General features: G+C 35.8%; 1 long non-coding RNA gene across 1 annotated transcript in view; it reads right to left on the bottom strand.

Annotated features, from left to right (window-relative positions):
* Positions 1–1946: 1946 nt before the first annotated feature.
* The window catches only part of LOC113234143, a 126180-nt gene continuing 103397 nt past the window's right edge, over positions 1947–24729 (bottom strand). The window contains exons 3-4 of the long non-coding RNA XR_003310771.1: positions 15670–15728; positions 1947–2071 (exon numbers count right to left, since the gene is read on the bottom strand). This is a non-coding gene — a long non-coding RNA (uncharacterized LOC113234143). The remainder of the gene's footprint in view (positions 2072–15669; positions 15729–24729) is intronic.

The raw sequence follows: 24729 nt of genomic DNA, 5'->3' as shown, positions 1-24729 counted from the left end.
AGTACTGTCTAATTTTGCTTGCTTCGCTGTCAGTCGAACAAACGAAGACTAAAGCGTGAATGACGCTCTGTATACGATTTTAACGCCCTATAAGTTCGGACACTTTTTAGCGCGTACCCGACATCCATATAATTGTAAGTCAATGGTTTTACATATAAATTTGTTTTAGCATCTATGGTTTAACTATTCGTTTTTGGTTAAAAAATTTATTCACTTTTTTTTCTTAAATCTTAATGCCCTTATAACCATTGTTATTACTATTTACGAGTAATTACCCATATACTTGTTGTCTATAGTACAGTTTAAAAATTTTCTGTATTCATTAATTTTGTAATTACGTTTGTACCAAAATAATTGAAAAAATGGAAAAAAAAACAGGTAGTGATTTTGAGCCTATTACATGTTACTTCTATCTAACTGGCTCCGTGGCCAAACGGTTACCATGCCGAACTGACACGCGGATGTCCTGGGTTCGATTCGATGTAATTATATTCGTTTGGATGTAATTTGTGGTTGTCTATGTGTGTGTCCATGGCATCCGCGACACAGGGTTTTCCTAGTGCTATGAGTATGGCTATGAGTGTGTTGCGTTATTATTATTATCTATTTATACTAATTTTAGATAGGTGCTATATCAGTTGCGAGGAAACCAAATAACAACAAAACTTCATGCCGAAATGTTTATTAAAATTCATTATAATCATTAAAAATTTAAAACAACTGAATTCAATGATTGCATAATCAAATTTTTCATTAAATAAAAACAAGAATGCAATCCCGGGTATTGCCATGCAAATGTTTAAAACTCGAATTTAAGTATCATCACTCGAATATAATTAAACCTAAAATCAAGTTTTATATAGCAAGGCGAATTGATCTCAGGATATTGATTTCTTTAATTCAAATTACAATCCTATAATCTTTGATTTGTATAAACAATAATTAAAATCTGATTTACATTATCAATTGTTGAAGTAAACTGTAAATAAATTAAACAAAAGCATGTCAACAGCATATTGTCTAACTTATCTAAACGTTATTATAATAAATTAAAATGAATATTAAATTATCAATTAATCAAGATTAATACTGAGTCATGCACACTCGCGAGTTGATAATGTAAAAAAATAATGAAGTCATGCGTTAGAATGTTTTAGTACCGGTTAGTCAATTTTCAAAACAACACAAATACTTAACAATAAAAAACAATTAAATTGTATCTCTATAAATTGAATTGTATATTTCATTTGTACATTCGCGAAATGTCATGATCCGGAAGGAAATCGGAAGAACGTAATTATCACAAGATATTAATTAAATTATCAGTCATTTTTAACTTATAAACTAGTATCATTTTTACCATTCCCTCCTGGACCTTACAAAATCGAACAATTATCATTTAATTACAAATTATTTTAATTAAAACATTCAAGACTGCTCTATGTTACATTTGATTATTTCATCCTAAAATATCGCATTCAAAAAGTATCTCTCATTCAATGGTGTCAGTTTTCTGAATTTTGAAGTACAATTATGATTATACAACAACAGCCAACTTCAAATTTTCCCATTCAGATATTCTGTAACCGTATAGAGTAATTAATGTAAACAGAAGGTACACATGATCCAATTGACAACTTTATAGCAACGTGAAAGAGCTCTTCTGCAATTTATTAAGGTGGTAAGCTCTTGGTAATACGTACAGGTCGATTCCAATGGATCTGTTAAGTAAGGTATATTACAATGTCTGTGTTCATTGCAACCGTAATGGCTTCTTCTTTAAAAGAGCTTCATATTTTTATCAATGTTCTTAAAGATCCATGATCTATATCAGAATGGCAACTATTAACCATTGTTGGAAAAGGAATAATGTTACTTCAAAAAGTCAGGCGATTAAAGTGCAGTGATAAATTTTGATTGCTAATTTCATAGTATTACAATTATTCTTGAGAATAGAGAAGTAATGAAACATATCAATGTAGCATAAAGAGTCCTTGCAAACAAGAGATGGTGGACGTAGATTCTATTTTTAATAAAGTTGAAGATTTGCAACGGACGTGGCCAGATGTATCTGAAACAAGGAAACATTGTTAAAACAAAACGGACAGAATACGTAAGCAAGTAGGAGAAATACCTTAGTAATTCTACTAAATATTGTGTATAAAAATTAAGTACTTTAGTTTGAATTGAAGTTTATTGAAATGAAATAGAAAGTAAAAGTTAAATTAAAACACCCATGTAGCATGGCTACCTATGGTAATAGTAAATAAGGTAATATAGGTCAAAGTATTGGCTATGAACCGTGAGGAGTGGAGAAGGTTACACCGAGAAGAGTCTAGCTCTTACATAAGATGATGATTAAAAGTTTAATTTCATCTTATTTATTGAGGTACCATATACCATATAGCGCTATTGGCTATCTAAATTAGATGTGATTGAGACAGCCAATAGCGCGCGATTATTTTAATTTTATCGCGCGTGTCGCGACTATCATGCGTCGCCATGCTACGGTAGTAGGTCAAGTTGTAGAGAGTAAAAACCAACATAAACGTTACATGTTTTAGATTTTTAAATGTCTTCAAAAAAAGAAGAGGGTCTCAATTCAACTTTATTTTTTTGTGTGTATGTTAAGCGATTGCTCCGACAGTTGTAAACTGATTTTGATGATTCTTCTTTTGTTGGAAAGAGGGTACCTCAGTAGTCGTCTCATTCAAATTTGAAGAAAATGTTCCACCTCTAAAGGCGGCAAATTAGGCGACGAATCTCTGATTTCAATAATTCCTCACAAATAGATGTAATTCCACAAATTTTTGAGGTCGGTTTTTTTTTTCAAAATGTTAAAACTTGGGCCAATATTAAAATAAAACAACGATTATAAAAACCTTATTCAAAATGCGCTTTATGCAATTTTACAAAATATCAAAGTTACATAGTTAATAGTGTTGTAAGACCATTCACTCTCGCACATTTCAAATCCCCAATGATTACATCTAATAGACATCGCACAATTTAACAATGAAGTCCTTTTAACTATTCAACATATATGTGAGTACATCTGGTGAAGAAAAAATTGCGAACTCAATTGAGAACTAGATTCAAAATTGCAATGTCATATTTTCCAAAAAAAAGCCCCCAAAGGATATATGAGAAACTGTTGTTGTAGATGACAATGCAAGAACTGAAGTAGCTACTCCACATTCTAATGACGGTAAAGTAATAGAGTAATAACACAAATCGATAGAGATGAAAGGAACAAGCACCATTAATTTTATTATAGCATTAACAATAAGTTAACGTTACCTACGACTTAAATTGAATTAGATTTAACTAAAGTCTGGTACCAAATTCTGAATCAATAGGTTAGCTGTGGTAAAAACTTATGTTGCACAGTTTTTTGAGGTGTCTATCAGATATTTTCTGGACAGATTATTAACACAAATTCCTTTATGTGGTATCAATATACCGGTTGATATTCAAAATTTGCCATTTACGACTTTTAAAATTATTAATAAAACAAAAACTTTACACTAAAGATTCTCACGAAAGCTTCTGCGTGAAAAAAACTCTTGCAGGTCTCGACCTATGATATTTGAAACAAGTATTGTAATAGTAAATGTGTGCAAATAATTATATACAAAGGGCCAATCCCTAGACTTTTATACTCATTCTTTTCAAGGGAGTCTGCCTTGCGAATGAGCAATAGAGTTCAATCAATGTGACGATTTCAAGTGTAAGTAGTTAGAGTTTAAAAATAGGTATGCTAGAAGCAAATGGCTAAATGAAAATAACTAAGTATGCATTGACGACGGTGACTCAACGATTCGCACTATGAGCACCTCGAAATTAGTTCAGGTCTGGTGTATCTTTTTTTTTTAACATATAATAGACACACGCTTGGCTACAATCTCACCTGATGTTAATCGACGATGTGACCGACGATGGAACGCGTTTGCCTAAAATTGCTGCTTATACACTCTAGCCTTGAATAGCCCAAAATTGTATTTTTCGGGAAATACAGATAGACCATTAGAGCCGGTAGAGCATTCCATTCCTTTGCCGTACGCATCAGAAAGGAGGAAGCAAAGCGCTTAGTGTGAATAAGTGGAATATCAACGACATAAGATTGGAGTGCTCCGGCCCTTCTAGTCGACCGAAGGAGGAACGGTGAGGTTGAAAAGTTCCTGCGCACACTCCTCGAAATGTATTCGATAGAAAACCGACAAGCAGGCTACTTTTCTGCGATGGTCGAGATTTGGAAGTTTCAACTCCACAAGAGAATTATTGTTAATAAAAAATATCTGTAGTATATCTAGTGTTCCAGACTGAAATCCGTTGCTCTGATATACACAGTACAGGGAATACACTAGGTTGAGATCAGAAAATTGGTGTGGTTGTTTGGCACTTTAAAGTTGTCATTTATTGCTGCTAAATCATACAAGGTCAAATTTGTATAATGTGGTTTAGTGTCTACAAAACGTCATGGCTTCACAGATGTAATTATAGACTTTTCAATGGCAGCGCATACAATTTTAAACCAATCTAAGAGCCAACATAAAACTGCGACGAATTCGGCAATAAATCCAAAATGGGGGACACGAGATTGATGTACGAAACATGAGCCAGCGTTTTCTCCTGGATCAATAACCGACGAAATACAAGAATTTCGACAATCCTTTTACAGCGAAGCGCTCCAAAGTTATGATCTGCAGAATAGAGTTTTTGCTGATATAACTTAACGGTGAGGATTATTGTGAACGAGGTCACAATAATAGAATGACGAGTGGGTTTACATTTTCGTTTAAATCTTAATTGGGAATATAATATTGAGAAGACACGTCTTGATAAATAGATAAACGATAAACAAAGGATCTTCTTATTGTTTTTGTATCGAACACAAAAACAAAAGCGAACAAATATTAAGTAATCAATTTTATTGATTTTGTTATTGTTTACATATTAAGCTCAAAACGAAATTTTTATGTAATGGAAGCTTTTTGAAATGGTGACATATAAGTGGAAAAATGGTTGCTTCAATTCAGGGTTTGTACATGTCTGAATATTAAGTAGCAATACAAAGTACTAACGGTAACGGAAAAACCACCGTGTTCGTCACCTACACGTCAAGGAAGTTTCACAACCCTTGGAAAACGTATGAAGTCCTCATGAGCCAGCATAGGAAGTCTATGACCTAAAACCTCTCTGGGGTGACAATGATGATGATGGTAATGATGAATCTCTTCGCATTGTAAACAGAAACGGAAATATATTATACACATGAATCATATATTAATATCTACGACGAAGGTTATATAATAAACAGTACATCATCACTAATATAGAAAGTATCACTTAAAAAGGCATACCTACCCAAAATGGCTTAGTTAAAGGTAAATGCTCCAAAATTCGCATGGCAACAATGGCTGTTATCACCATTACAATTCGGATGTTATTAATCACGTAACCTCGATTCGTCCACACCCATCGCTTGTCTAATCTCTACACATTACCCCATTTCTTAATCCCGTATATTACTTTCTGCCACTGTTTGTTAATCTCTGCTACTGTACCATCAATTTCAAAACGAAGTTCTCCTTAACTGCTTTATGGAACAGATGAAGAATATTTCTCTACAAAAGTTTGTGATTCGAGTGCAGGTTCTTTGTTGAGTGGTTTGGGTAGCTACACTATTACGATAAATATACATTACATTTTCGCGATTGTTGCACATTGAAACTGTAACTAATACTCGGATCTATCGCGCATAACCAATATTTAGAGCTCTTTACAGGTCTCATGATCACGGTTGACGCGTAGAAACGCTGGTTTGTTTGAAAAAACATAATATATGTAACTTTACATCCGTCACAATTAATTTGACTAAACAAGATTATTTGTAAAATACAAGCAACCCAGGACTACATTACTAACATCATAAACAACAACTTTTGTTCAACTTTTTACAGGATGTAATAATCCGTAATAAAGGTGATGATGCAAAATTCAATTGTTCATTTATTACACAACCACTGTTGTTGTTTCAGTAACAACAGGATGTTATACATTCATCAAAAAAAAAAACCTTTAAGTATTTGTGGTACTATCTGACACACTGTTACTTTTTTTATAATACAAGTCGTGCGCCTGATGGTAACGAGACGCCTGTCCAGAAACATTGCAGTGCCACTCAAGAGCTTTAAATCGCAAAAATGTGAGGTGCACTGCCTATGCGCCCATCACCTTGAGACAAAAGTTGAAGATGTGCCTGTAATTTGACCAGCACCTTTACCCTTCACCGGAATTCAGTAATGCTCACATTACTGCTTGGCGGCAGAAGTAGGTAAGGCAGTACTTCCCTGGATAAATACATTCCTGCGCGGTTATTAGTACTTAAATAGAACTGGACCACCTGTCCCTTCCTCTTCTTGCCTCTACTCAACTCAAAGTATTTGCAGTGCATGAGTGCTACTTGCGAGCGCACTTTGCAGTCAGCACATTCTAGACGGAGAACAATTTTCTTAGTGATTTTCGCCTTCTTTTTAACCAACTCCGAAAAAGACGAGGTTCTCAATTCGACAATTACTTACGATTTTGTTTATTCTTTTTTTGTCGGAAAGAGGGTACCTCACTCGTACCAAAAGTTTATTTCATCTTATTTATTGAGTTACCTTGGAAGTTTTATTTCGAAGTTTTTACGTGGAAGAATGAATCGCCGAGAAGTTAAGGAATATTTGCATGTATTAACGTTTAATGAATAGGTCTATTAATTTGGGATCTCATTTATTTGAGTCTTTGATAAGAATTTCAATGAGTACGTGAAGCTGCGGCCATTGGGATCAAACATGCTTTCATGCAAATGCCACTGAGGAGCATGGCTCCTGAAATAAGAATTAATGCAGTGTTTTTCAAGTCTCGTCGATTATCTTAATTATAAATAATTGAAAATATTTAATAGTAATAGAGTAATTTTTTTCATTTATGGGTCGTTTTCAGAGAACCTTTAAAAATATGTCCCTTTCAATAACTTTTATGTTATTACATGAATGCTAAGCATTATTTATTTAATATGATTGCTTGCTTACTTAGTCTGTGTTACGCATAAAAAGACTACTTTACTACGTCACAGTAATAAATAAAAATTAAAAAAGTGGTCAATTTCCCATTCATGGGAGCCGGTTCCACGTCGCCCTAATTTTAAGAAAAGAAGAAAAAAATTAAACACTAGTGGAAATCGCAATATTTCCCATCGAGGATAAACTCTAATAACTTTCACGTCGAATACATACAGTAACTTTCCAATTTATTATAAACAAACATGTTTTCTTGGGAATACAAAATGTGTTTCAATTTTTCTCATCATTAGTGTCACTTCAACTAAAAGCCTCCTAATAACAAAATTTCATACCGCATCACCTTCACTCTTCGCACACGTGAGAAGGGGTTCCTATTGGATTGGAGTGTACACAGTGAAGTAACCTGTGCATCTCCGTTTTAACAAAAAATCGACTTAAATACCAATTTCAGCGCTAGTGACTAAATCGTTCTCATTCATGTAAAGCAATCTATCTAAATGAGTATTAAGTAATAGTTTTATAAACTTTATTGTACATCGATCAGACAAAGGGAACTTTAAAATCCATGCACTTTTATAACGGTCCAGCATATTTTACACATTTGACAATTAAAAATGTATCCAAATGTCATTATTGTCGCTCTCATTCCTGTCTACTTTTAAGTCAAATAGTTACTTTAAGCCAAATATTTACTTGAAATATAACAATTAGATGGTGATAGTGGTGGTGATGACGGAAGTGACGATGATGATGGTGGTGATGATGACGATGATTGTGATGGTGATGTGAATGGTAATGATGCTAATGATAATGGTGATCATGATGATGATGTTGATGGGGATGATGATGATATATTTATGTACAACAAATTTTATATGATATGAAATACATTTATAATGAAAAGTCTCATTTATATTCAAAATATAAAATTGAAACACAAAATAAATCTTTATGGTTAACCATTAATATCGGTTAGTGCATACAAAGTAACCCGACGTTGACAAAAGCTACAAATACTAAGGGTCGTATTCCAGAACTCTACTCAATGCTGAAGTCAGGATTTGAGCAGACTTGAGTATGATTTCAAGCACTGGAAATACGACTCTAATGGCAAGGACTTGAGTATGATTTTCAGTGCTCACTGCAATACTCAAGTCCTGACTTGAGTATAGAGTAGAGTTCTGGAATACGACCCTGAGATTTGTAGATCAAAGGATTTGGATAAACATCAAAGGATTTGTATAGCCTTTGGTTGCAGTAATAACTACAGAAATAACGAACTTTTGAAACCCAAGTCCCTAATTAAACCGACAAAACAAATCGAAATACAATTCCATCACTTGTAAAACAAATTCCTGTATAGCTCAATGATAAAACGCCCATAAAAAGTAAATTTAAAAAGTACTACTGCTTGGCGGCAGTAATAGGTAATGTGGCAGTACTTCCCTGGACAAACTCTTTCACAAAGAGCTCTACTGCTGCGTAAAAACTCAGTTCCTCAAAGTATAATTTTTGAAATTGCGTCGCTTTATTATTGAGAATGCGACATTTCGATAGCAAAGTAGATACTGCGAAAACTCCATCTTTCTTCTCCGCTAACTGCGTACATATATACATACATATACTCACGCCGTTGCGTTCCCATACAGGGATAGGCAGAGTTTTAAGTGACACAGTGCCACTAAAGCCACATTTGGTCAATGTCCCAAACATTATATATATTAAGATTGTATACAATCTTGTGTAACTTAGTGCACCATAGTGACAGGTTGCCAGCCTGTCGCCTCCATCTAGGAGACTATTAAACCCAATCCCTCAGTCCACTTTCACAACTTGCGCGGGATGATAAGCAGCCGATACTTCTATGTTTTTCTTTTGATTCCAGATCAGCATGGACCTGTAACGCTAACTGCGTATCGACTTATAATTGTAATTGACGTCATTCTACCAGTTTAATTGTGTTATAGTATGACCTACTGGCACAGTTTGGCATTTAGATCCTATTGTTTTCGCTTATGGTGGACCAGCTGAACAAATTGACACTGGTTCGTATTGAAATGACTCACGTGTGATGGCAACCTGTATGAACAAGGTAACTAGTATATTGTCACTGTTACCAAAACTTGACAATTTGGGCCCCAATTGTGTTTGAGACAAAGCTTTCAAGAAATTAACATTCTTATATTAGCATTGTACACGTTCATGAAATTTATAATTATAAATTATTTATTGCACAAAGAAAACAGATTAAACACACATGTTACAAAGGACATTTACAGATGTGAACTTATCTCTAGAAGAGATAAGAAATAACTAACGTCGTGAAGAAACTGTGAAAATGGTAATTAATGCCAAGAACACTATTATTCGTTTCGTGATAGACATAACTTTGATACGAGAAATAGAAAACAAACTGGCTGTTCATAAAGTCACAAATTAATTTAATTTATGTTAAGAAGAGTACTAATTTCTTTCATTTCGTTTAAACACATGATTTTGATGAGGAATAAAAATAAATTAGATGTTCTTGACAGTCGTCTTCGCAAAATCACAAATTCAATGGGCTATGTACGTATACATTTCTATAATAAAATTCCGGATAATATTCAAAGTTTACCAGTATTACAAAGATTCCGCGTTTACAATACTTGAAAAATATATTGTCATCATCATCATCTGAGCCTGTTAACCCATTGCAGGGTATAGGCCTCCTCTTTTGCGCGCCAGCTCAATCGGTCCAGTGCGATTCTCATCCACAGTGTTCCGGCCACCCCGACGATATCGTCCGACCATCTAGCAGGTGGTCTGCCTCGAGGACGTCCCGCTCCTGCCGGGTACCACTCAGTAACTGCCTTGGTCCATCGATCGTCGTCCCGCCTAGCAACATGTCCTGCCCACCTCCATTTCAGGCTCGCGATCCGCATACCAACGTCTACGGCCCTTGTTCACTGTCCTATCTCAACGTTGGGTACGCGGTCGATCAGAGAAATGCCGAGACCGGTGCGCTCCATTGCCCGTTGTGCTACTCTGATTTTGTGTACGTATTCCTTTGTGAGCGGCCATGTCTCGGCGCCGTAAGTAAGTATGGGCAGGACGCATTGGTTATAAACTTTAGTTTTCAGGCTTTGAGGGATTTTAGATGTAAAGACGTCCTCCAGTTTTCCAAAGGCGGCCCATCCCAATTGAATCCTTCTTGCGATCTCCTTGTCTTGGGAAAATCGGCCAAAAGGTAAACAGTGTCCAAGTTAAATGTTCTCGTCTGCTACATCTAGCTGGGTGTTCGCAACGAAGATGGTGGGTTTTGGACCCGGACGGTTGGACATGATCTTGGTTTTGGACTTATTCATCTCAAGGCAGATAGCTAGTGAAGCCTCATGCAGGTCTTGGAGCAATGTCTGGATATCAGCGGAGTTCCCAGCCATGAGGATCAGGTCGTCTGCGAAACGTAAATGCGACATGCGGCGACCATTGACGTTAACACCTCTCTCATCCCAATTGAGTGTCTTCATTACGTCTTCCAGGACACTTGTGAAGAGTTTGGGAGAGATGGTGTCTCCTTGTCTGACACCACGTTTGATCGAGATGAGGCCTGGGGTTCATGCATACGCACTTACATAGTCGCGATATCCACGTATCGCTTGTCAATGCCCCAGCGATGGAGAGAGTGAAACAGGGCCCAGTGTTCGACACTGTCGAAAGCCTTCTCATAATCGACGAAAGCGAGACACATGAGTCGGTCGTATTCACGGCATCTCTCCATCAGTTGTTTGACTGCGTGAATGTGGTCCATGCTTGAGTATCCACTCCGGAAGCCTGCTTGTTCAGGTGGTTGGTTTTTTATTGTTTGAATATTTATTGATTCCGAGATCTTAGGTTTTCGCGAATATATGATATGTGTAACACATAGGAAATGAAACTACTTTTCCGGATTTAAATCGCGTATATTTGTTTTTTCAAACAAACCGACGTTTCGGGCCCTTTACAGGTCCCATGGTCACGGTTGACTGAGGTGGTACAGTCTTTAACCAGTTATGTCTAATATTGATGCAAACCATCCCATTTTTTTTACTATAGTTACAATAGTTATTAATGAAATACCTTATTTTTAATTTTACAAAGAAAACATTCCAATTTACGCTACATTAAGTTTTACAAATTATTTTATTGAATGAATATTTATTAAGTTCAATTTATTATTAATTAATAATAGAAATTAGAATAAATTAAAACATATTAATTAGTACTGCAGTCTTATGTTTGTTTGAGATTTTTCATTAGAGAAAATATCGAAACGTCGGTTTGTTTGAAAAAACAAATATACGCGATTTAAATCCGGAAAAATAGTCTCGTATCCTATATTTATTGATTGTTGTGTTTTTGTTATTGTTTGAAATTGCTGAATGTGTATTATTTTCTGTTCAACGTTATTGTTAGTAGCTCTTCTAGAACTATGTTTATATAACTTTCAATTGCTAAAGTGCGTTGAAGATGGACAAATCCGGTACTGGCCCGAGTGGGGCGGCCAAATGTTTTGTAAAAAAAACTATGGTTAAAAATTTGAGTTTGAGTATTTTTATATAATTTCAGAAATGTGATTTTTATACCCTCAGCATTTAAGGGTATTCATTTCGTCGCTTTTTGTTTACCACATTTCTAATGTTAAAAAAAAAAGCAAGTATAACAGTGGCGTACCAGAATAATTGAAACCCAATCTCTAGTAAAAATTAAACATCTGATAGTACACCTTTCCGAAATTCATTTGGACATCTGAACTAACAACTCAGACAATAAGACGGTGTTATACTACGTAATACATATAGTACGCTTTTGCGTTGCTGCTTATACGTTTTTTAAATGCGCTTCGAAGTGCGTCTATACCGAAAATTAATCTTTTCCAAATCATCTTCTCTTTTTAAATTTAATAAAAACAATGTACCAGATAACTACACCAAATTCCTGGTCTAGACAGAGAATTCACTCTGATGCATTACCCAGAACACCAGAACTTCCAGACCAGAATAATTTTAGAAAAGTTTATTTCCTAAAATAGTGCTATCAGAAATCAAACCCGGGACCTTCTCATCCAACGTCCAGGACCAAACTGTTGGGCCACCCAGTTGTAATGTATATTATTGCTATGGGATGATGACGTCGAGTTAACGACACTGGTAATTTACGACAATTGGCCTTTGGTTGCAAATTAGTAATTGTTTATTTTATAAGAAATAAATGCGTACTTGTTCTCTATTTCAAAGTGCTAAAGAGATCAACGATGGAATGTTCCATGAATGTGTATGTACACACCCATATAACGCGTATTGGCTCTCATCTTCAAAAAAACTAAATTATAAAGTTCAGAAAACAAGTCTGCATGTAGGGAATTGTATTCCAAATAATCCAAACAGTAACACATACATACCTACACTATTGGTTACCAAAGATAATAGTTTTAAATTACATATGCTATAATATTTTAGTAGCAGTAGATCTCCTTGTGAATGAGTTCGTCCAGGCAAGTACTGGGCAGTACTTGCCTTGCCTATTGCTGCTGCCAAGCAGTAATGTGAACATTACTACGTTACGGTTTTGAAGGGTAAGGGTGCTGGTGAAAGTACAGGCACATGGACTTGTCAACTTATAGTACCCTTCAGATCTTTGCGATTTAAAGCTCTCGAGTAACTCTTATGGACAGATGTGTCGTTTATCACCAGGCTCTCGACTTGTTCGTCCTGTCACTTGGTATCATGAAAATAAAAAAAAAATATTATTAAAATAATACCGCACTGCTATTACAATAGTGTTGTAACTCAAAATATGTGAAATTCAAGATTATATCATTATTGAACGTAAAATTTGAGTCTCTACACGTCAACAAAACATTGTAAGAAACAACTAAAAGATATCTATCTACTTAACTCAAAATGAGACACGCTTTATGTTAGCTAGTTCCGGCCAAAATAGTCCTTATTCAAAAATATAAAATTATTATTTCGCTTTTATGTTTAAATATATTTGGCAAGTAGGAAATTGTATGCAATAAACTATAACCTATACATACATTTTAATTTTTTTCACGGGAAGCGAGTAATTAGTTTTTCTGAGAAAATACACTATTTGAGTTAATATACTATTGTATTAGCAGTGCGATATACCTTACTTCTGTTTCTGAAATTAAACTGTATTTGATTTTATGTACAATTATTTCACACATTTGCCCCAACAGATTTTTGACAGAGGCCAGAGCCTTGCACTAACTACGATCCTGACACACACCTATCGCCTCATTCACATGCAACAATGTTTTTACACGCTGTCTTTGATTAAATTTAGTGACCGAAAAAAACAATATGTACACAATATAATTACAATGTTTTTATGAAAACCGACCTCAAAAATTCGTGGAATTACATTTATTTGCCAAGTTTTATTGAAATCCGTCACCGGAAAGTACGCGGAACCGGATTCATCTCCTAGTTTGCCAGTCTTAGAACTGAAATATTTCCTTCAAATTTGAATAAATGGGACCAATATTTAAGTACCCTCTTCCCAACAAAAAAGAATCATCAAAATAGGTTCACAAAAGTTATCGCGTAACATACATAAAAAAATACAGTCGAATTGAAAAAATCCTCCTTTTTAGAAATCGGTTAAAAATAATTAAAGGTGAACAAGTACGACAAAGGATAAGTAACAAACTGATGAAATTCCAAAAGTCATATCAGAAAGACTGTCAAAATAGATTTTCAATTATAAATAACACTTGCATAGCCAATTTAAAAGGAAAGTGTACAACCAATTCAAAAGAAACGTGGGGCTCACGTCATAAACATGTCAAAAAAGCTAGCTAGAATAAGAATGACGTTTACTACACAGACAAAAGCGTTATCCTTTTAAAAACTTCGGCTCTTTTTTCTAACAAACAAAATTAAATAGAAAAAAATATTGTAAACATAAGCCACCGTTCTGGCCCCACTTATCAATATTATAGTTTATAGATAATTTATCAATATCGATAGTTTATAGATAAAACCACTACTTCCTGATGAAGGGCACTATATCGACGACACATGATAACAAAAGATTCAGGTCACAATTAAGATAACCAAGCAATTCCGTCTCACAACGTGTGAATATTGTAAAATTTTACATTCGATAATATCGTTATCATTTACAAACGAGATAAATATCGACACATATCGATAAGAAAACAAGGTTTTCATAGACAAATATTGAGATTGGCGTGAATAGTATCATGGAACTTTATTTAATTTGACATAGATTTCATCGTCACGCTTATTAGTTCTTTTGCATCATCACGCATTGTCATGTCATGCATCGTCACGCTTATTTGTTCTATTTTTTAAAACAACTTTTCCAGCACTTATCGACATCCATATACCCCTTGTTTAGTAGCAGTAGAGCTCTCGTCAACGTATGTCTCATGTTGACGGGCACAGTGGTAGTGTCCCTCAGATTTTTGCGATTTAAAGCTCTGAGTGGCACTGCAACTGTTATGGACAGGCGTGTAGTTTACCGACACACTAGTTGTTCGTCCCGTCAGTTGGTATAAAAAAATATGTAAAATAATATTACATCTTACTTCTGTATCTGAAATTAACTGATTTTATGTACAATTACTTCACACCTTGTCCCGAACAGATTTTTGACAGAGGTCTTGCAATAACTACGATTCTGACACACTTATCGCATCAATGCTTTTACACACGGTCTTCGGTTAAATTTCTTGACTGAAAAAACAATATATCCACAGTAAAATAGTTAAAGACGAACGGGCTAGACCGAGGATAAGTGACAAAGAGATGAAATTCGAAAAACCATTTTTGAAAAACAGATTTTTAATTATAAATATAAATGATAACTAATTCAAATGAATCGTTGGTCTTTTTTGAAATGTTTATATGACATGCTATTTTTTTTTTTCATATAATATCAAGTGACGGGACGAACAGGTAGTGCGCCTGATGGTAAGCTACGCGCCTGTCCATAACAGTTGCAGTGCCTCTTAGAGCTTTAAGCCGCAAAGATCTGAGTGGCACTGCCACTGCGCCCGTCACCTTGAGACATAAGTTGACAAGTCTCATGTGCCTGCAATTTCACCAGCACCATTACCCTTCAAAACCGGAACCCAGAAATGCTGACATTACTGCCTAGCGGCAGAAACAGGTAAGGTGGCACTACATCCCTGGACGAACTCTTTCACAAGGAGCTCTACTGCTAGTAAAACATGTCAAAAATCTACCTGGAATAATAAACTATACATTACTTTTATAATGTGTATCTTTTTTTTTACTTTTCCAAAAATACCATTTTTTTCAATTGCGCCATTTTATTATCGAAAGTGCGACATTTAATGACGTAAGTATATAACTATAAACCTCCACATTTCCATTCCTAATACGGTATCGATCTAATAAAAGTAACTGACGTCATTTCGCCAGTTTAATTGTTGACATGACCTTTAATATCAGTATTTTATAGAAACTGACTATTCATGCGCACTTAAACAATATATAACAGACTAAAAATATCTGTTTGGTCTCACAGTCCACTCAAAAAGTATGAAAGTAAAGATACTAACCGTTGCGGCAGGTGGTGTAAAATGATGTTGATGACGTGCAGATGAACAGAGAGAAGTGCCTAAAACAAAAGGAAACTTGTTTCAGTACAATATGAGGTTGATTATCGACTATACATTTGTAAGATATTCTATATAAGAGTTACGTTTTGAAGACTCGTAAAAAAGTTTCCTGATAAAAGAACGCTGGAAATATTTTTTTTATAATATAAGTGACAGGACGAACAAGTCATGCACCTGGTGGTAAGCGACACTATTAATTAATAACAAATGCTATATACAAAAGAAGAACTCCATAGAAAAACTTTTACTAAACGTAACCACCTCAAAATTTCGTATTAGGAACTGATCCATACATCGAAGCCGTGAAAGTATGAACATTAAGTATTCTCACAGTGAGCCGTTCGCGTTGATGGGCGACATCATCTAAAATATCGTGAAATTAAAAAAAATGTAAACCGTTCGATTCACGGCCGTGACACGTTTGCGAAGGCGTGGTGCTAGTTGACTTAGGACCGCTTTGTCCCACCCGAGAAGGGGATCTGAACCGACGTTTTGTCAACACAACAATGTTTTTCATGTTTTATCTTGGTCATACTTGGTTGTTTACATTTTTTACCAATTTATAATTCCATTAATCTATTTTTCATATCAAACAAGCTGTATCTTTAGAAACAGGACACAGTATAATACTAAAGTGTACGTACAATCTTTCTTAGGAATGAAACTATTTTTCCGGATTTAAATCGCGTATATTTGTTTTTTCAAACAAACCGACGTTTCGGGCCCTTTACAGGTCCCATGGTCACGGTTGACTGAGGTGGTACAGTCTTCAACCAGTTATGTCTAATATTGATGCAAACCACCCTATTTTTTCAATATAGTTACAATAGTTATTAATTAAATACCTTATTTTTAATTTTACAAAGAAAACATTCCAATTTACGCTACATTAAGTTTTACAAATTATTTTATTGAATGAATTTTTTATTAACTTTAATTTATTATTAATTATTAATAGAAATTAGAATAAATTAAAACATATTAATTAGTACTGCAGTCTTATGTCTGTTTGGGATTTTTCATTAGAGGAAATACTGGATCCCAAACTGGTGGTACGGAGAAACCATCTTCCCTGTTGAAATTAGGATGTTTTTTAATTTCAATGGCCTCTCGCAGCATCCTGGGCAGATAACGGACTTCTTTTGCAAGGACCTGGGCAATCTTTCTTGTCAGCCACTGTATTGTACACGAACGTGTGTCTTTTTGTAATAAGTAAAAAAAGTTAAATATATTCTTTATTGTACAAACAAAAAACACATGAAACTCACGTTACAATGGACATATGCCAACGTGAACTTATCTCTATAAGAGATCTCGTCCAGCCAACCCTAGCCCTGGTGCAAAAATATAGTGTGCGGCACTAATTATTGTACAACAAATTGAAATGTGAATAAAATATAAGAGATCATAATATGCATACGACAAACATACACACACTTACATGAGCTTTATATACATAAATACATACATAAGCAGAATATATATTATAATAACAAATTACTTGTTTACAAATATGTTACCGATTAACTATCTAACGCGTTCGACAGGAAGTGCTCTTTTAGTTTGTGATTGAAAGATGCCACCGATCGATTGTCACGAATGTCAGTAGTTATTATTTATGAAAAAAAAAAATCTTTAATGATGGACCGTGGGTAGATTGTAGGAAAACTTATTATTTTTAGTAGCAGTAGAGCTCCTTGTGAAAGAGTTCATCTAGGGAAGTATTGCCACCTTATCTATTTTTGCCGCCATACAGTAATGTCAGCTTTACTGTGTTCCGATTTTGAAGGGTAAGGGTGTTGGTGAAATTACAGGCACATGGGACTGGTCAACTTATGTCTCAGAGTGACGGGCGCAGTGGCAGTGCTCCAGATCTTTGCAAGTTAAAGCTGGCACTGCAGCTGTCGTGGACAGGCGTGTAGCTTACCATTAAGGGCACGACTTGTTCGTCTCGTCACGAAATTATAGAAAAAAACTTATGTTTCTTAAGGAATTTTGTTCATTACCTCCAAGTGAGCACTTAATCATAATACCAGTCACTCCCGTACGCCTTAGTTATTTGTATGACATATGATAAGCACAAGGACTTCCGACATGCTGTTATCATAGCACGTGAACATACTTACGTCTGTTATGTAATTTCATAGACGACACCTAGTAAACTGTTTACTTTGTTATTTTTGTCTAGCAATTGCGTAGTTTATTATTATTTATTAGTCGCCTGTATTTTTTTTTTCATTTGTAATTTTCAGCTCTGTATCACCCACTGCCGGGCAAAGGCCTACTTTCCCGAAGCCCATACGTACTACACAAATTTCAGCTTTACGATGAAAGTAATGTCAAAATTCGATACGATTGCTGTCATTTGATGTCTAATTTTTTTTTTTATAAAAAATAAGTGACGGGACAAACAAGTCGTGCGCCTGATTGTAAACGACACGCTTGTCCATAACAGTTGCAGTACCACTCAGCGCCGCAGCGCCGTTGACAAATCCCATGTGCATGTAACTTCACCAGCTCCCTTGCCCTTCCAAACCAGAACGCAATAATGGTCACACTACTGCTTGGCGGCAGAAATAAGTAAGGTGACAGTACTTCACTGAAAGAACTCTTTCACAAGGAGCTAAAAATAAGGTATTTAATTAATAACTATAGTGAAAAAATAGGGTGGTTTGCATTGACATTAGACATAACTGGTTGAAGACTGAACCACCTCAGTCAACCGTGACCATGGGTCCTGTAAAGGGCTATAAACGTCGGTTTGTTTGAAAAAACAAATATACGCGATTTAAATCCGGAAAAATAGTTTCATTTCTAATAGGAAGCGACTTAGAATGTCGGATTTCAGACGGGATTATAATTATTTAGTTTAATTATTACATTTTAAATTTGTAGGACATGTCTAAAATTGATTAAAAATTTTAATGAGCATTTATAACCATAATATATTGCAAGTACAAGAACAGGTACAAACGATACGGTATTTAAATTTATTCCGGTGACAAATAAACTAATGAGAAACTTAAAACAATGCAAAGAAACGATTTGTTCCAATTTAATGCAGTTACGATTGCAATTTACTACAGCAACATTGTGATTTATGTACGTTAAGTAGCCATTACTTACACTTTCTTTTGAAAGCGTGTAATGACTGACAACAATACTGACCTCCTTATTATAACTAACATAATCGACATTTTCAACGAAATAGAGTTATTAAAACGTGGAATTAGCGAAACGAGGTCTACAAGGTTTTTTATATCTTATTTAGTTTCAGTTTTATTAATTTATTAATGTCCACTTCTCTAAACTTTTAAATCTACCTACTAATAATGAATTATGTAAACAGGCAAAAGAAAAACTCATACAGCCAACTGCCAAGTGTTCGTAATTTCATCGTGATTTTGCTTTTAAAAAAAAGGCGGAAATAAACTAAAGTGCGTTCATTTCTGTTTTTATTTTTTCCATGTTCGTCGCGAAAATAAGTTGTATTGAAAAGAGAGACAACGAAAATGCCCGCAAATACTATGATATATATTATTTTTAATTTTAATCAACTTTTTTTTTACTTTTTCTATTATACATCTTCTTTTCTTTAACTTCCTTCTATTACTTCCTCACATTGTTTGAGAAAATTACTATATAAGCCTCGGCGGGAACGGGGATTGCTTGTATTAATGCAAGGCTTCGCTGGCGCTCGGTCTTATAACTCATACTCGTCCAGCAATCCCTTACTCCCGGCCTCTGTAATATTACTATTACCTTTATAGCCTTTACCATAAAAAACACTACTAAATACATCAGCTTTATAACAAAAGGCATTCCCAGAATAGTACTTGTAACAAACTGCATATTACAGACTGACGTCACGTGACGAGAATTAAAAGAATGTCACAAAATCAAGCGTTAGAACAGCCTAATACAACTGCCTCCGTGGCCGAACGGTTACCATGCCGGACTGCCACGCAGAGGTCCCAGGTTCGATTCCCGGGTCGGGAGAAATATTTGTATGGCCTACATTTAATTCTCTCGTGAGTTTGGGTGTAATTTGTGGTTGTCTGTGTGTGTGTCCATGGCCAACGCGACACAGGATTTATGTGCGAAATTCAATTTGAAATTTACAATGAGCTTTTCGGTGAAGGTTTGAAGGTTCACAACCCTCGAAAACGTGTAAAGTTCCCGATCCGTATTGGGTCAGCTAGCGTGGCGGTTTATAGCCTATACCCTCGCCTGATAGGAAACCTGTGGCCAACAGTGGGACGTATAAATAGGTGGAAAATGATGAAGCGTTAAAACAAACTAACACGAAAGGAACCTTAATTGGTTAGTAGCAATCCCAAGCCACTAACCCATCGCTAATCAAGCAAAAACCGTAAATTAATAACTTCAATGCCCTAAAACTACATTAAAAACAGTAAAACTTAAATACATTTAAAGAACTTACCGCCAATGGCGTAAAAATATCAAGTAAAATCGATACTACAAACTCATTCATAGATTGAATAAGTAGGCATATGCAACGAACGATGCACCCATTCACTACTACGATAGTACTCTGTCGTACTACAAACGGATATTACAATGCGCCATAGTAAAAACGACCTTAATAGTACTAAAGTAACAACTCTATGTGGCTTGGAACCCATTTCACACAACATATTAAACTAAAACCTGTTTTATGCACTAAGTTGTAGAGTCAAGTTTCGAATGTAGTGTGATAACTTAGCCAAGGCAACGGATCATGTACTACGATTGTTAGTACTGTAGACTTGAAATTGTGTTTTATCTCCTTCCACTTAAGACTGGATTAAGTTTGTAAAGAAGCGGTTACGTAGGATGTTTTTGATGTTCAATGCAGTCTGTCTGCAGAGTCAGACGTATCTATTAATACTAGATACATTGAACTGTTGTAGATGATCTCTTTAAATGAATTCGATTTAACGGCAAATTGCGTGATGGGTAATTAACATTTACACGAACATTTTGTGACCTTCTTATCGCATTGTTGGCAGACACTATATAATTGAGGAACCTAGCCATGATAACCGCGCCACGATTAAGAGCTAGATCAGAGGTTCCTAACCTTTTTATCACGAGCCAATTTTTTCGTTTTGTGTAGACCCCTGCCTTTGTAATATGGATTCAACTTTAAAAGTGTTTTTGACAGCTGACACAGTGCTACCCAAATGTGATTAGTTCGGTTGGAGTGGACCCCTGAGGATCGATATAGATACTTTGGAAATCATTGAGCAAAATCATATACCTCCGCTTACAGACAAAATTATTTGGGGTCTGGGAAGGCTTCAACATTGCTGATTTTTACGTGCCGTTGGATTTGAAACGTCCACTTCTTGATAGACAAGCAACTATTCTCCTAATAGACAACAAACGCTTTTTAAAAAAAATTCTTCTTCTCTTCAACCTCTATCTACTCAATGTCGAGTGTAAAAGATGATGACAGTCCCCCGCATCATTTGCCTACTCACGTCTCTGTACCCTTCTCTGGGTCTCCACCTAAACACCCTTCTACCTTATCTATAATCCTGTCTACAACAAGACAATTCAAATAACAATAATGTTTCTTTTAAAAGGTTTAATTAAATTCTTTGTAAACGGTCTGAATGTTAAATCAAATTTTAACGGATTGTTGTAGATCATAAGACATCAACCGTATTCTAAAGTTTATTTATAGCTAGGATGCAGTTGCAGCAAAGTTAGAATCGATGCGGTAACGGAGTTTGCGCCTTTGTCGAGAGAAACAATACAGTTGCGACGGGTTTTATGTACAAGTTTGTACGTTTGTTAGTAACGTTTTGTCTGAGTGCAGAGAGTTCCGCGTCTACGTAGTAGTTATTAACTGTTGGTGAAAATAGACATGAAATTCATATTACATCTCTAACTAAAGTTCTTAACAATAACGTACAAACAAATTTAGTACGTTTAACAGTTGTAATAACCCGTCAACATAAAATCACGAATTGTTATAGTGTGACAATGACACAGAAGGTACCTACCCCTTTCCAACAAAAACATAATAATGAAAATCAGTTCACGAATGTCGGAGTTATCGCGTAACATTCACACAAAAAAACACATGCGAATTAAGAACCTTCTCCATTGTTGAAGTCGGTTAAATGTTTTTTTTTACTTTCGTTTGAATAGCAACAGGTTCATTTAGTTACCAATAAAAATAATTTCATTTACAAAAAGCCATTTTGTAAAGGTTATTCTTTTCTATTTTTATGTTGGTTTAATATAGCCAAAAAAAGTATAAAATAAAGGCAAAATTGTTAGAATATTACACGTTAAACTCAACACCCTATTGCCACTTATGTACCATGTTATTAGAGAGAAATCCCAGCTAATGACAGAGCGCACGTTATCATCAATCTGTTGGGATGAGCCCGCGCCGTTGCGAACAGCGGCGCCGGCGCCGCGTGCAGCACGAAATTAGGTCACGTGGTTCCCTTGGCAACTGATATTTATAGATAAGATTTTCTTGAGTCTATTTAAACGCTGTTTAGAAAATGATGACACAAGCCAAATATTTGGTTTCAAACTTAAGGAATGTCTTAACTAATATCACGAACAGAAAAAGGTAATCGTAACAGTCGTCTCAGTGCCTTGTAAAATTTAACACAAAATATTTGCAAAGGTTAAGGTTTCTTAACCTTAAGATTTCTTGTTTCGTACACGAAACAGCGGTCAGTGGCGAGGACCAGTCGCTTGCTTATTCTAGTCAAGTAATGGCATTTGAAGGGGTGAATCATATTTTTATTCCAAACAACAGGATTTTTAGGTAAACAAAATATAGGACGGGGCTAGTTGCAATCTCCGCTCGCAAAGAAAACAGTTTTGGGACTGGGTAGGCTTCAAGTTTGCTAATAGCAAAAATTTACGTTTTATCAATGACAACTACATTGCGTTACAAAGTTGAAGAAGGGGGAGAGAGAGGGGCGCGTGCTCACGCCACTGCGCCGCCCTGCCACCTGCAGTCGTCTGCATTGCCGTATGACGCGTATGTAAGTGCCGTATAACGCGGCTAGAATATTGTATCCACGCAAACGCGCGTTTCCAGAACGCATGTTGCACCAGTGCTGCAATGTTGGTGAACGTGTGCAAAGTGTACTGGCTGCGAGTGAATCTCGTCTCGAATGCCATATTTTTACTAATAGCAAAAATATTGTAGTAGTAGAAATCCTTGTGAAAGAGTTCGTCCAGGGAAGTACTGCCACTGAAGAGTAAAGGTGCCGGTGAAATTACAGGCACATGGGACTTGTTAACTAGTCTCAGGGTGACGGGCGCAGTGGCATTACCCCTCAGATCTTTGCGATTTAAAGTTGTGAGTGACACTGCAACTGTTATGGACAGGCGTGTAGCTTATCAGGCGCACGACTTGCTCGTCCCAGGCTCATCTTGAATAAATATACCGGCGTACAGTTAAGAGCACGGCAAATGTGACATTAAATATAAAATTTCATCTCTATACCACTATGCTCATGGCATATTTTTAGGCGCATACGACCCGCGTTAACGAGTTTCAGTCGCAGCCAGTACACCTTTGCACATGTTCACAAATGTAGCGGCACTAGTGCAACATGCGTTCTGAAGAAAACGCGCGTCATTTGCGTGGATAGAACATGCCGTGTACATACGCGTTACACGGCAATACAGACGACTGCGGGTTGCGGTGCGGCGCAGTGACGTGAGCACGCGCTTCACACCCATCCCTTTCCTCAACCTTGCAACGCACTGTTGTAGTCATTGATAGGACGCGCGTAAAACGCGGTACTAATTTCAGATGTTTTTATTGTTTAAACTTATATATATTCAACACATTTTGTAAGGAATATTTTAGTAACATGATATTCTTCGAAAATAGTAAAAAAATGTAAGAACACGGATAAGACTTTCCTACATTGCGGCAATTGTATTGTAGCTTTAAAGTGATGTTTATTGTCTGTGATAGTTTCATTGGAGCTAGTCGAGACACACAATTACTGTCTGAAAATGTAGCTAATTTCACTAAAAGGATAGTGTCTGGAAAAAAGATCGAGATCTTTTTATCTACAAAATAGACATAACAGACGACTTCATTTAAGGCTGAATTTATTATCGGGAGTCGGCATAGCCGGAGTATATTAATCTAGACTTCAAATAATACCGATAAAGTTGATAATACCTATGTCTGAAATCGAGGAAAAATTAAAGATAAAAAACCTTAAATAATAGCTTATTTTTCCTCCCAATGTAAATTAATTTCTTTACTCAGGGATATGTAGAAATATAACCGTGAAGGGAGACGTTGAGGGAAACTTCCTCGTCACCGATTGTATCAGGAATTATTTGATAATTGATCTATTCACTCTTCGTTATCAATTCGCTAAGCCGGCGATGTCGAGAAATATATTTCTGCCGCCAAACAGTAATGTCAGCATTACTGTGTTCCGGTTTTGAAGGGTGGGGTTGCTGGTGAAATTACAGGCAAATGGGACTTACACTTACAATTAAGTCTTAGTGTGATCTTCGCGATTTAAAGCTCTGACTCTGCAACTGTTATAGACAGGCGTGTAGCTCACCATCAGGCTCACGATTTGCTCGTCCCGTCACTTGATATATAAAACAATAAAGATCGCCATTTTTAATAGGTACAGTACATGCAATCAGGTATACAGGTACTTATGTTCATAGTCGGTATCACGATATGCTTTTATCTCATTCATTAATTTATCTTTATTGTCATTACTGCATACCGCGTACGTGATTACGGGAAAATACTTTTCACTTTTATTACGTCATAATTCCGCATTCTTTATAATGTTTGGTTACTTGTTTGAGTGTACAGTCAACAACACACCAAGCAATACATTTTTGTTCGAATATCCCCGTCAGTGTAACGGATCAATATCCGTCTATATGTAAGTTCGATATGCTGCCATCTGTACATGCATAAGGAGGACCTCGGGAATTTTGAGAACTGAGCTTGTCTAAATTGCTTCT

Source organism: Hyposmocoma kahamanoa, unplaced genomic scaffold, assembly GCF_003589595.1.
Source record: "Hyposmocoma kahamanoa isolate Upper Pololo Valley unplaced genomic scaffold, ASM358959v1 81, whole genome shotgun sequence".
NCBI classification, from domain to species: Eukaryota; Metazoa; Arthropoda; class Insecta; order Lepidoptera; family Cosmopterigidae; genus Hyposmocoma; species Hyposmocoma kahamanoa.
The sequence above is the reverse complement of the archived record's forward strand: the minus strand, read 5'-3'. Positions and strand labels throughout refer to the sequence as shown.